The sequence below is a fragment of the Delphinus delphis genome, chromosome 6, assembly GCF_949987515.2.
Source record: "Delphinus delphis chromosome 6, mDelDel1.2, whole genome shotgun sequence".
NCBI lineage: Eukaryota > Metazoa > Chordata > Mammalia > Artiodactyla > Delphinidae > Delphinus > Delphinus delphis.
In genome coordinates, this window is record NC_082688.1 from 47,477,579 (window position 1) to 47,491,934 (window position 14,356).

General features: G+C 38.2%; 1 protein-coding gene across 2 annotated transcripts in view; it reads right to left on the reverse strand.

Annotated features, from left to right (window-relative positions):
* Positions 1-14,356, reverse strand: part of C6H9orf85 (chromosome 6 C9orf85 homolog) — a 64,755-nt gene that overhangs the window by 49,179 nt on the left and 1,220 nt on the right. The gene's annotated exons all lie outside the window — the stretch shown is intronic.

Below are 14,356 nucleotides of genomic sequence, written 5' to 3' on the forward strand. Positions count from 1 at the left end.
TAGGGAAAGGTTATTTATTTACATGGTTTATTATAAAACAGGTCTTTTTGGTTTTCACTATAAAAATAATAGCAAACTAAATAATTTTTATGTAAAAGACTGCTATCATAAATCTATAAACCACATGCCTAATCCTTTATAAAAATTCTCCCTGCTGCTATTCTTAGCCACATTCCTGTGGCTAGGGGCAGGCATAATTATCTTCATTTTGCAGATGAGAAACCTGAGGCTCAGAGAATTAAGAGATTTGCCTGAGGTCACACAATTAATCAGGACAGCAGAGGCAGAACCCATAAAAAGATGCCTTTTAGTTTAGGGCATTCTATTAAAGTTACAAGTAGAAAGTGTTCCCCTATAGCTTTCAAGGTTTTCTAAATAGTAAAGGAAAAAAGAAAAAAAGAAAAGCACAACATTTTGCAGAGTAAAATTCTGTCTATGTTTTTGTCCTATGTTTTGACTCAAATTCTAACACTGGTATGTTCATTGTTTTGCAAATAGGGCCAAATCTGCTGGCTTGTTCCTAAGGTAACCTAGCAGTATTATATGTTATTTGCTTAAAAGGCACAAAACAAAATTCGAAAGTTAGAAAAATTCATTTAAGAAAGAAAATATTACCTTTGCTAAGCAATGTTCTAAAAGAGGAGGATTTACTTTTCTACAATGTTCTTCACAGATTTTCAACACACTGACACCTAAAAAATAAAGTGTAAACTAAAGTAGTGAGCTACATAGGCCAACTATGTATAATCCAATTGGAATGCAAAAAGCCCTACTCAAGCAGCAATTGTGTAGTGTCATGAGGCAACACGTGTTTTTAAAAGCACTCATTAAAAGTTAGTCACAATTTGAGATCCTGTCCAACCAGTATGGTATGCCCCAAGTTAGTGATCTTAAGAGACAAACTATTGACCAACCATTGTTTAGCATGTATTAAACAAAAAAGAACAATGATATTCATTTCCTTCTAATAGCATATTTTAGGAATTTATGGATTTAACTCTTCCAAGCATAATAACTGGCAATGTCCACAAACCAAATGATTTTATCTTTTAAAATAAATCAGCATTGCATGTCATTTACTTGGGTACAGGTATACAAGGACAACTGCCATACTGAAGCTAGTTAATTTCTTCAAAGATAGTTGCCTTGTTCTGGTCACACTAATATATCATTAAGAATAGCCTGTATATGCTGACAATTGATTGAGGAGTCAAGTCACAAAAAATTAGGTTTGTGCCATGATTCGTTTAGTCTAGAGCGCAGTATTCACATGTGACTTACCTAACTTCAGTTGAGAGCATTTTCTCATTCTTAAAAAAGAAAGATATTTTTGATGACAAGAATATAAAAAAACTAAGGGATAAAATTAAGGTGTGTTCTGAAGTGAAGGATGCAAATCACCTGTAACAAAACGCTACTACAGGGCTTCCCTGGTGGCGCAGTGGTTGAGAGTCCGCCTGCCGATGCAGGGGACACAGGTTCGTGCCCCGGTCCGGGAAGATCCCACATGCCGCGAAGCGGCTGGGCCCGTGAGCCGTGGCCGCTGAGCCTGCGCATCCGGAGCCTGTGCTCCGTAATGGGAGAGGCCACAACAGTGAGAGGCCCGCATACCGCAAAAAAAAAAAAAAAAAAAAAAAAAAAAAAACGCTACTACATTTTATTTCCATAGTTTTTTTAAAATCTGAAGTTGTCCTATAGTTCTTATTTTATTCTCACATCATCCCTGTGTGGAAGGAAGAAAGTAGTATTGTTATTTATTGTTATTCTAATTTGTAGAGAATTGATATAACTTACCTATGGTTACAGAGAGTGACTCAGTAGCCATACAGGAAGGAATCTGAAGAGTCTACTCCTGCTTTGCCCTGACTCCAAGTTTAGGACTCCTTCCAACAGTCAAATTATAAAATGTATCACAGGTTAGAAGTAAGTACACCATGTACCGTGACCATCTCTCTGCTGTCTACAGGAACAATTCGAAAAAAGTACAAGCTAGTGTGTACTCAGTACTATGCTAGGCATCGCAAGGATTCAGAAGATTTACAATACACAGTTCTTTCCTCACAGTGCTTCACATCTAGTTGAGACAAAAGTAATGGGCATGAAGGAAATCTGAATAGTAAGCAATAGTATTGTTAAGAGTTAAAATAGTGTTTAAAACAATAGATTAACTGTTAGCTTCTTCAAACTGGGCTTTTGGAAGGATTTGGATTGAGGGGTAGGGGAGTCACTGGAGATTCAAGGCTGACTGGTAGCCTTGCAGATTTAAAAACTCTATTGTTTCATTCAGTCCCAACCCAATGGGACAAAGAGAGGGAGTTATCTATCTCTACTACTCAATGACAAATTTGCAAAGGTGTCACAGAATGGGGAAGACATCTTATGTTTTCAAAGACCATTGTTAAGCTTGTAAAATAAGTCCTCAAAAGGTTGCAGATCAAAGCCTAACGTGACACACGGGTTTAATTTAAAACAGCAGCAATTCATCTTCTTTCATACCTTCTTTGTACTTCTACCAGTCAAGTGTTAAAACCAGAAGTGGGATTTATCCACAAGTAGAAGCAGGAGAGACTATGTACAGATGATCACACAGCCCATATTTTTCGGCCTTTCCTGAAGGTGTCAATAAAATTTCTAGTTTGCTCTTACTTCTTGTACACTGGTCTTAACTCCCCAGCTATACTACAACACCATGAAGGCCAGAACAAGGTCTTATTTTCATCTCCTTATTGCTTAGCACAGACACTAAATAATGGGCACTTAGACTTTAAAACTTTAATGATGGGGACTTCCTGGTGGCGCAGTGGTTAATAATCCACCTGCCAATGCAGGAGACACGAGTTCGAGTTCTTCTCCGCGAAGATCCCGCATGCCGCGGAGCAACTAAGCCCGTGCGCCACAACTACTGAGCCTGCGCTCTAGGGCCCGCCAGCCACAGCTACTCAGCCGGCGTGCCGCAACTACTTAAGCCCGCGCGCCTAGAGCCTGTGCTCCGCAACAATAGAAGCCAACGCAATGAGATGCCCACGCACTGCAACAAAGCTTAGCCCCTGCTTGCTGCAACCAGAGAAAGCGTGCGCGCAGCAATGAAGACCCAACACAGCCATAAATAAATAAATTTATATTAAATAATAATAATAATTGTAGGAAATGATTTTTTTTAAAAAAGAAGAAGAAGCCTTAGTAAAATTTGACTGATTTTTTCTTACTGGGTAGCAAAAAGTAGGCATTAATAAAGGTGTCTCTAGAGAATCCCTAAGATGAGTGTTAACTACCAAGATAAACCAGGATTTTTATTTAAATATACCAGGGAACAGCCAACGAAATCATCATATGAGGGTCAAAGAACCATCCATGGTTCAATAATAAGGAGTTTAAATTAGAGCAACAGCATCACATATGTAAAAGTAACCATAATATTCTTTCATATGGATGATAAATGACAACTTATCCCATATGACTATTCTAACTTTATTAAAAATTAGATCTAGCATTATGTCCTACAAGCATTCACATTTACAGGAAACATGATATCATATTACTATAATGTCTTGTGATAAGGGCTAATGATGGTATATAGAACATTCACAAATACAAGTATATACTATGATGTCAGGTATATTATTCAATTTGATGACTTCAGGAACATGAGTAATTTCAAAACAAACAAGTCAGCCACCTGGTAAGACAGGGCTGAGCATTCAGTAATATATAAATCTTTACAGAACAACAAAGCATTTAAAATAATCCCTAGTGTAGCTTGGTATTTCATATGCGTGTTGTAAACGGCCTTCAAAACCAGGTGCAATTAATATAAAGCTACAACAGAATTCTAATGCTGATGGGCCATCACTGAAAATTATTATACATGTATACTTCTATCACCTACAAGAAGAAATACTTCTTTGTTAATAACATATAACTCTGCCAAAGCAAAAACAAAAAAGAAAATGTGTCATACAACTCCATTCCGTAAGGACAATTTGAATAATTACATTAACTTTAGAATATAAGTTAATGTAATATCTAACTAATTACATAGTTAGAATATAAATCTAACTATTCCAATTAGAAATGAACTTGATAAAATATCTAAGAAAATATGCACCATAAAGTTCTAAAAATGTAATTCAACCTCATAAGTAGATAAATTGGAAGACATTTAGGACTGAGGTTGAATCAACTCCAAAGCTAAAGGAAAGTTCAAATTTACTCTTGATAGTTTTAGAAGTCAAAAATCCTAAAGGGGCCAAATCAATCACTTGGAAAATCAAATGACACCAATTTCTTTCATCCCAAAGAAGGATTATATCAAGTCGTGTTGTACATTTAAGCAGTTAAGATGATCCATCAGGATGCTTGCCTACATCCACTAATACTATTTCTGTAAAGAAAGGCTGGTCATCCAGACACCTATAACTCTCTCTCCTTTGACTCCAAAAGCCGTGACTTTAAGGTTATTTAAAAATACTTCATATTCATCAAGATAATGGTTATTAGAGGAGAGAGTTGTGGTGAATAGGAGAGGTCAGTGACATTCTCTTGATCTGAGTTGACTGGGTTCAGTTTGTGAAACTTCATTGAACTCTATTATGATTTTTGCACTTTCTATATGTTGTATGTTATACTTCAACAAAAGTTTAATAAATGAAAATGCTCCATATTTACCTTTTTTCACTTTTTAGAGTAGTTACTAGTCTGAGATTCCTGAATGATTCATACCATACTCATCTTTTGCAAATGCTTGCTACATAACAATAAGACAGATGTCATGTCAATAAAGACAGATGAATTAACAAAGACCAACAATCAATTATACAATGTCAATAAGAACTACTTGATTTGCATTCCTTCATTCCAGAGCACTGAACTGCTGCTACATATTACGTAGTACACCATGAGTAGTTAAAAAAAAAAATGCTTGAGCCCCTCCCGCCAGAGGTAGATGGCATTTGTGTATGTACACGTAAGAGAGAGAAAGAAGCCAAGACATATATACTAATAACTAATAAGACATGCACTATATGTGTTGTGAGAGCAATAGATGCCACAGGGAAGGAGTGAGACATTCCAGTGGGATTAACCAGGAAGGGCATTACTGAGGGCATAGTACAAGCATGATGAACGTCTTAGTAAGATGAAGGAATGGACCAGCATTTACAGAATACTTAACACTGCACGTCAGGTACCATGTGAGCATTTTCATAAACCTTACTTAACTTTCACAATATAGCTAAACCCACTAAGATCTTGACTAGTTAAGAAATTTATCTAAGATCACAGAGCCAGTACATACTAGAGAATTTGACCTAAATCTTTTCACTCCAAGATCAATGTCTTTCTACCACACCATGCTGCCACTGTCTTGAATAAGAGCTTGATATCTGTGGCCAAAAATCCAAATCTGAAATCTGACAAAAACTGATAAAAAAAATTTTTCCTACCCAATGGATGCACTTCAAAATATTTTTATTCTTCAAAGTAACTGGATCAAAACCAAAACAAAACAGACCACATCTATGTATAGGAATGATGGCCTAAATTGACAGTTTTGGAATTCTAATTCACAGCTTGAGATCAACCTATTCGACTATCCTTTTTGGTAAAAAGGTCTCAGTCAACCATAGTCTTCTAACAAAAAGCCGACTACCAAAATAATAAGGTTATGAAAATTAAGATAATTTAACAGTTGACAGTCTTGCTGACAAACTGAAACACAGAATGTGAGAAAAGGCCAAGAATCAAGGGTAATTCTTACATTTTGGTTTGAGGAACTGGGTAAATAGTGGAGTTGTTTACAGAGTTGGGAAGCACAGGAGGAGGAAAAGGTTTGAAAGAGAAAAATTAAGAGTTCTTTCTTTGCCATGTTAAGCTTAAGAAACCTTTTTGATATTTAAGAATAGAGGTCAAGTAGGTAGTTAAATATACAACTTTGCAGCTTAGGAGAGAGGTTGGCCTGGAGTTCCAGATTTGGAAGGTATCAGCATAAAGATGGTAAAGTCATGGACTGAGCTGAATGAAAAAAATTATTTCAAGACAGTGCTGGAGAGGCAAATGCTGCTGATCAACTGAGTGAGATGAGTACTGAGCATTAACAAAGATTTGGCAACACAGAGATCGATGACCTTGACAAGGGTGCTTTTAGTGGAACGGTATGTACAAAAATTATTTAAATAGGGTTAGAACAAAATGGGAGGTAAAGAAATGGGAGATCCAGGAGCTTTTCTTATAAAGAAAGAAGTAGGGTGGGGCCAGAAAAGAACATGGGTTTTATCTAAGGAGGATTTTTTTTTTAATTGAAATAACCCATTACAGATGGAAAGATTGATGATGCAACAGAACATGGACAAATGAGAATTCTTAAGCCTTTAAGTCCTAAGGTAGGCAAGAAGAAATGAGCTCTAGGGTGCAAGGAAAGGGACCAGTCTTAGGCAGAGACAGGCACTTCATCCACTGTAACAGGAAGGAGAGTGTATGGGTGTAATGCCAACTGGCCCGAGGCAGGGGAACACAATCAGATTCACAGGTTTCATCAGACCGAAATTCTCCGGACCACCCAGTTCCAGAAACTGCCCTGGAGACATTCCGGACCACCCAGTTCCAGGAACTGACCTGGGGACTTTGCACCCGGCCCAGCCTTCCCGCCTTTCGAGGGGCGGGACTAACGGTCCCCTAGGATACCCGAAAAGACCACCAAATAAGGAATACGCTGCGCCCTCCCAGATTCACCACACCCCTTTCCCTTCTTCCCCTATAAAATCTTGCCCAACCACCGCCCGGGTGCGACTTCTCTGGCCCCTTTCTCTCGGACCAGTGAACCTCGCCCGGGAGCGCTCCCTAATAAAGCTCACTTGAAGCTTTCCTGTTTCGCGGTGCCGTTTGTTAAGATCCGACCTTACAATGGGTACAGATGCAGGTAGTTTGGTAGATATGATGGTGGATAGAAAGCTGGATCTAAGCAAGGTTAGGATTCTGTCAGGTAGGTACCACAGAAGGAAAGACGGATAAGGGATTTGAAGTACATGCAAAAGAGCAGCTGTACTGATAGAACATGGTCTCCAAGCTAGATGAGGGAAAAAAGGACATGAATGAGGTGCAGTGGAAAGTGGAAAACAATGTACATGAGCACCCAGTGGAGTTAAAAAAAATTATTTGAGGAATAAGGAAACCAGGTAAGTAGACAGTGGGTTTTTTTGTTGTTCTTTTTGTTTGTTTGCTTGTTTTAAGTTTATAAGAGGAGCAGTTACCAGCAATGAGGTTTAACATTTGACCATGGGAATAGATTTCTGAGGTGGGGGGATCTAAAAGCTGTGAGATCAGATGTTTGATTATCCATGTGGCTGTAGCAATCACTAAGTCTAATGACAGGAAAACTGGAAAAGCAGTGAGCCGGGTACTAACGAGGAGGTAAGGATGGATCTGGAGGGGAAAATTGTCTGATGGCATGCATTTCAGAAGAGCTGGGGTTCTGAGCAAGGAAAAAATGGACTAAAGCAACAAATGGGAGAAAGGGTTCTAAATGAGGGGTTGAAGATGTGGGGTGAAAAAAACATCATTACTTAAAGACTATAGGGAAACAAGAGTTCCCAGGAATAGTCAGGGCAAGAAAGTGAACGAAATTTTATTTTCAACACTATGTCTGTTTGATGATAGTAAACTATCAGTTCCAGGAGGCAAATTGGAAGGGTTAGGGGAAGGGGACATTGAAAAGTTCAAGGATTGTATCAAGTTAGGATCTACATAAAGCAAATGAGTATAAAATTTCCCAGCAAAAATGGCCAACTTGGGAATCCTCGACACTAAAAATGCAACCGAAACAAATTAACAAACACCTTTTCTAAGCTTCATGAGAGCAGTTCAGTATCTTTCCAATAAATTCCCTTTTTGCTTAAGTTAGCAACTAAAGAATCCTAATGATAATGACCTGCATGTAGAGGGCCTTGCATACATAGACAAGTTCAGAAGAGGAATGTTTATTCAATTCATTCAGTATATTTAAGTGCTATTTGGCCTGGAGTGATAAGGAAAATCTCAGAAAGGAATCTTAGGCATGTTAGCTATCCGTTTATCCCCTTTCGCATTTCATTTCTTCCTTTCACAAAAGTCAATGGTGAGAAAAAGTTCAATAACAATTAGGCTGGAGTGAGCGGGCAGCAGGGTTGCTCTGAGGACAAACACAATTCTCTGTACACCTGCCTGTGACCTCACAAAAACACTTGTGCAGGTGTGGAGAGTCCTATAGCTTAAAATAACAAATGCCACAGCAGTCTGTAACTGTCATCCCTGAGGTTCCTTGTCCAACTGCGCCACTCCGTACTACACAGTGTTTCTCCAAACGGAAAATAACCCATTTGGGGAAGAGTTAATATACATTACGACTTTCTCTCTCTCAGGTGAACTAATTTACCTAGATGAAGAATTCTGAGAATACTTTATTTCTAACAGGGTAGTATTTAACTTTATGTAGAAACAAGTGTTGACAATGTAATTATAAAATTTTATAATCCAACAGTGAGTATGGTAGTATTCCTTAACACATAGACCAAATCAAGACAAATTAATTTCAGTTGTCATTCATTGTACATAAAATGAAATGTCTACAACATACGGTTGATGTAGAAAAAACCAACTGTAGCAGGCATCAAAAATAAGAAACATGCAAAATCAATTTATTGGCTTCAAGTGGAAGCACCTTGGGAATGTAGGTATAATGAAATATCCCAAAACATGGATGAGATTATTTTGTGTAAAAGACAGGGAATACTATACTTCAAAACATTCAAAGTAGTGAATATTCACTAGCACTATGACTTTTATTTAGTACAATACTCTTATGTATCATAATGCCCCGCACACCATAGATTAAATCACCTTGTCAATTGAAAAAGTATGTTGAATTTAATAAGAAGTCAATTGGGGGGAGGATACATTTAATTTCAATCCATGTAATAGACAGCCTTGGTGAAATATATCAAAGAGCACTTCCCAATCTGGAAAAAAGATCAAAGGGGGTCCCAGGTGATCTCCAGAATGCCAAAGATGGTTACCTTGAAACTACAGTGGAATCTATTTCTGCCCAGCTGCAGATTTGTTTAATGGCTACTCACTCATTTAAACCTTAATTGTTGAAATCCATTGATTAAGAAATAACACTTATTCCCATGACTGGCACTTCATAACTCATACCAAAATTACTCACATCAGAGATAACACAAACCAATCTGAGACCATTTCCTAAATTACAACATCTTTGGGCTCGAGGAGATAGGACAAAGATCCCATATGACTTGATTCCAAGCTACCTGAACAAAATGAGCCTTACCAATAGTATCTTTTCCATAGCAAGGTTTTATTCATTCATCTTACAGTGTCAGGCATCATGGCCAACTAAATTATTATGACTCTATCCTGGAGTCAATCTAGGAAAAGTAAGATCCAAGCTCAGTAATCTTTTTTTTTTTGTTGTTGTTGTTGTTGTACGTGGGCCTCTCACTGTTGTGGCCTCTCCCGTTGCGGAGCACAGGCTCCGGACGCGCGGGCTCAGCGGCCATGGCTCACGGGCCCAGCCGCTCCGCGGCACGTGGGATCTTCCCGGACCGGGGCACGAACCCGTGTCCCCTGCATCGGCAGGTAGACTCTCAACCACTGCGCCACCAGGGAAGCCCCAGGCTCAATAATCTTATGAACAAGATCCACTTTGTTTTTTGTTTGTTTTTTATTTTTTGCCACACCACATGGCTTGTGGTATCTTAGTTCCCTAACCAGGGATCGAACCCATGCCCTCAGCGGTGAAAGCACAGAGTCCTAACCGCTGGACCACCAAGGAGTTCCCAAGATCCACTTTGTAACGACCATCTGTATTTCTCTTACAGAGAAACAATATTTAACTTAAGGGTCATGACTGGAGTTTGTAGATAAAAGCTTAAAAAATGGGAAAATATTAGAAGACAACTATTAGAATTAATTTGACTTATGGTTAGCTAACATATTCAATATGACAGAATGTCAACCTGTCATTTGTTTTCTTTCTGGAGAAGTTAAAAAAATAGTTTTCTTTTTAAAACATACTGATAATAGGTAGTATTCCTACAACTTCCCCAAACAAAAAGCAAACAACAAAAACAGAACTTCATGACATCTGAGTAGTTAATCAGTCATTCTGCGGTCATATCTGTTTATAATTGAGGTAAAATTTATATCAGTGTCATGCACAGACCTTAAATGCTCAATTCAATGAGTTTCAATAAATGCTTGTGACCTTCATGTTTCCGTCACTCCAGAAAGTTGTCCTGAACCCCTTCCAGTCAATTCCCCCACCACCCAAGGCAACTACTGTTCAGATTTCTATAGATGTGAGAAACACCTGACTTCTTTCCTTCCACACGATATTTTTGAGATTTACCTACATGCTTGCATGTATCAGTAGCTTTTTTTTTAAATAGCAGAGTATTTCATTATATGATTGACACAATCTGTTTATCTATTCTCTGTTGAAGGATATTTGTGGGGGGTTTTGTTTGTTTTTTGTTTTGTTTTGTTTTTTTGGCTATTGTGAATAAAGGTACTTGTAAACACAGAATCCTGTTCTGCTGTATAAATGTAATCATATCACCTTAAACTTAAGACAGCTTTCTGCCTAAACTAGGAGCTGAGGGTCTTGAAGGAATTAGCATCGGCTTTCACACAAAATGAGTGAGGAGCCCCACCCCTGCTCCAGAGCCCTGGCTGATTAGATGGGACCTGCTCCAACCAGCCTGTATCTGTGATATGTGACACTCCAGGGGGCCACACTTTATGAAAATAGACTCTTTCCCCCGAACATTTCAAACAGGTAGTGTTTAGGGGTAGTGTCAATAAAGCTCATCTCTGTTCCAACCCTAATCTGGTATCACATTGCTTCTATTATAGACAAAAACACAGTATTCAAAAACAACAACCAACACACAGACACAAAAAGGGACTTTTAATTTACCCGTTCTTTAAGGTCTCCCAGCACAGGCTACACCTAATCAATGCATAGCCAGCCACATGCTATTAATATAACTTTGGGCACATCATTCACCTCTGAGTCCCAATTTCCCAAGATGCAAAATGGGATAACTGTAGCACCTGTCTTAGGGTTATTTTTGAAGATCAAATTAGATAATACATATCAAGTATTCACAGATGCTAACATACTTAAGTACATAGCATTAGCTATTATTAACAAAACTTTATTTCCAAAACTATTTAGAGAGTATAACCTCAGATTTTCCTTTTCCTTTTCCATTTCAAGGTAGTAACAAGAGTTGCCCAAAATGAGTGTGTTCCCCCCAAAATTAATTCACATTTAACTGGTATTATGTAAACCAAAGTCTACAGCCAGGGAAGTTTTGGCTAAATAATTTTTTTTTAAACTGCAAAACATCTAAGTGTTTTATGCTAATGTACACTATGACCCCCTAAAAGTGAGATCTAGTATTGACCACGAAATTGACTTCTGCCCTAACAAAATCATGTGATCCTGTGGCTCTAAAACTTTCAGACATGCTAGTAAAAACAATGCTGACTACACATATGAAACAAACAGCATCCTTAAGAAGATAATATATGCTCTTCCCATTTCATTTAGTTAAATGCTATCCATCCTTCAGACCTCAGGGAAGCCTTCTTAAACCCTCCAAACTTACTCAAGACTTCCTGCTAGATACTCTCAAGGTTCCCTTAGACTTTTCCTTCCTAGCTCTTACTGCCATTTGTATTAACATACTCAAAAAGATTATTTGATTAATGCCTGTCACCTTGCCCACCAAACTATAAGCTTCAATTAAAGGCATGGCTGTATATTATGCTCAACCTTATACCCCTAGTATCTATCACAATGTCTGGTACCAAATAACTGATATGGAACAAATATGTGAATACAAGAATTCACTGCAACTTTATTTGTCATAGTGAAAAATTGAAAACAACTCAAATGTTTATTAATAGGAAAGTAATTAATAAGCTACTCTACATATATATTATAGAATATTATACACCCATTAAAAAGAATGAGCTTAATCTCTATGTTCTGACATACTCAATTTTCTAAATGAGAAAGGGAAAATGCATTTTATTTCATATGTACTATATTGTGCATAGATGTCTAAAAACATACACATCTAACTCTTAACAGTGACTACATCTGAAGAGGAACAGGCCTGGAAAAAGGTACTTTCACTTTTACACTTTATACATTTCTCTGTTGTTTCAATATTCTTCAACAAACATGTATTTCTTTTCTAATTAATTTTTTAAGCTTTGAGCAACTGCAAGTCCACATAAATTATCATATGCTTTATGCTTCCACAAAGCAAAAAAAACCAACAGAACTGGGGCTAAAATGTGGCTTTTTCTTGGTCCAGTGTTCCTTCCACTACACATTATTGCCTTTCCAATAAGGGACACAAGCTTGATATCGATACAATCAATATTTTAGTACCAAATGACTAGAAGAGATTTAAACCTACTCCCCTCTCCACCTCACCTCTGCAAGTCATGAGAGGGCACTGCAGGCCAATGGCCATAGAGGCTTCTTTTAATAACCCCAGTGACAGGGAGGTTACAAAATTCTAGTGCATGCTCCTCACTATTAAGACAATTCCCTTATATTGAGCTGAAACCTATCTCTTTTACTTTGACCCGTTGGTTCAAGTTTGGCCATTTGGAATGCGAAGCTTCTCTCCTCTTCTGCAATATATTCAAGTATATGAAGACAGTTATCACCTGTGTCTTTTTGGGAGTGGGTGCTTTACTTAGATAAACTTTCCAATAAAACAGCTGTCATTATCCAACTTGTAATTTCAGTCCTGACAAACTGCTTGGCAGACGAGGAGACAGAGAACCATCATGTAAGACTATGTCAAAATAATGAGGTACAAGTAGTCAATTGTTACAACAATCCTTCAAGGAGAGTTACAGAGAATCATGCACATCTTACCACTCCTTTATTAGATGTTGCTGAATAAAACATCTTTCTGGTATAAAGCACAGGAATGAAGACAGGGTCAGATGCTTCTGACAAAATCTTGGCTTTAGACAGCTACACATAGATGGTTCAAGAATTTGCCATGAATGCAGCCAATTATTAGTCCTCCATCAGACAGATGAACAATCAACCTAATGATCTTCCTCAGTAAAATATTTCTTGCTGTTTTTGTTAGAACCTCCAATAACAAAGCACCTGGTGGTTCTACCAATGGACGAATGAGACTTCCTCACTATTTAAAAGAGACAAAGGAATTAATGATAACAGTGATAAACAAAATGAAACTCAGGAACTGAACTTGAGACTCATGAAAACATTTCAGACCATAATGACATGGTTGTTAGATAACACCAGAAAATACACGATGAAAAGTACAGGAAGTCTAGGACGAAGTACTAGAACAAGAAGTACAAGTTCAAGAAGTCCTGTACTTAAAAGGACAACAAGCACAGTAAGCGACGCTGTAGCTAAATACTTATTAAAACTGCTTTTTATCACCTGATGAAAAACAATCAGCAGTAAATGCTTGTGAAAAGACTTAGAGTAAGAATACAGGGCAAGATAGACATCTATTTGGAATAGCACAGCTTTTTTACTCTGGTTTACCTATTGATGACAGGCACAAACTTGGGAAAGTCTTCCCAAACGTTGCTCCAGGTTTTCCTTCTGAATCTGAACCTAATTAAGGGAAAGGAGAGGTCCTCTGAGCGCCCAATTGAAAATATCCCTCCTTATTCTTCTTTACTCAACTGTGATTCCCTTCATCATAATTTATAATTATATATCTCTGTGCTTATTGTCCCATGACCCAGAAAACCATAAGTTCCTTGAAGGCAGAGTCAACTCTTTTGAACACTGTATACACATGCACATGGGACCCTGTACATGAAAGATGTTCATTATATATCTGTATAGTGAAGACAGAAAGGAAAGAAAAAGGAAGTCACTGGTTACCATGAACTGTCACTTTGGGACTTCCCTGGTGATGCAGTGGTTAAGAATCCGCCTGCCAATGCAGAGGACACGGGTTCGATCGTCAGACCTGGAAGATCCCACATGCCGCGGAGCAACTAAGCCCATGCGCCACAACTACTGAGCCTGCGCTCTAGAGCCCGCAAGCCACAACTACTGAGCCCACGCGCCTACAGCCCGTGCTCCGCAATGAGAAGCCCACGCACCGCAACGAAGCGTAGCCCGGCTCGCTGCAACTAGAGAAAGCCCGCACTCAGCAACAAAGACCCAACGCAGCCAAAAAAAAAAAAAAAGTTACTTTTCTTGCGTAGCCAATGTTGGGAAATTTATCACTTGTTGGACACTAATGATCCAGATCATTTATATATATCATTTAAC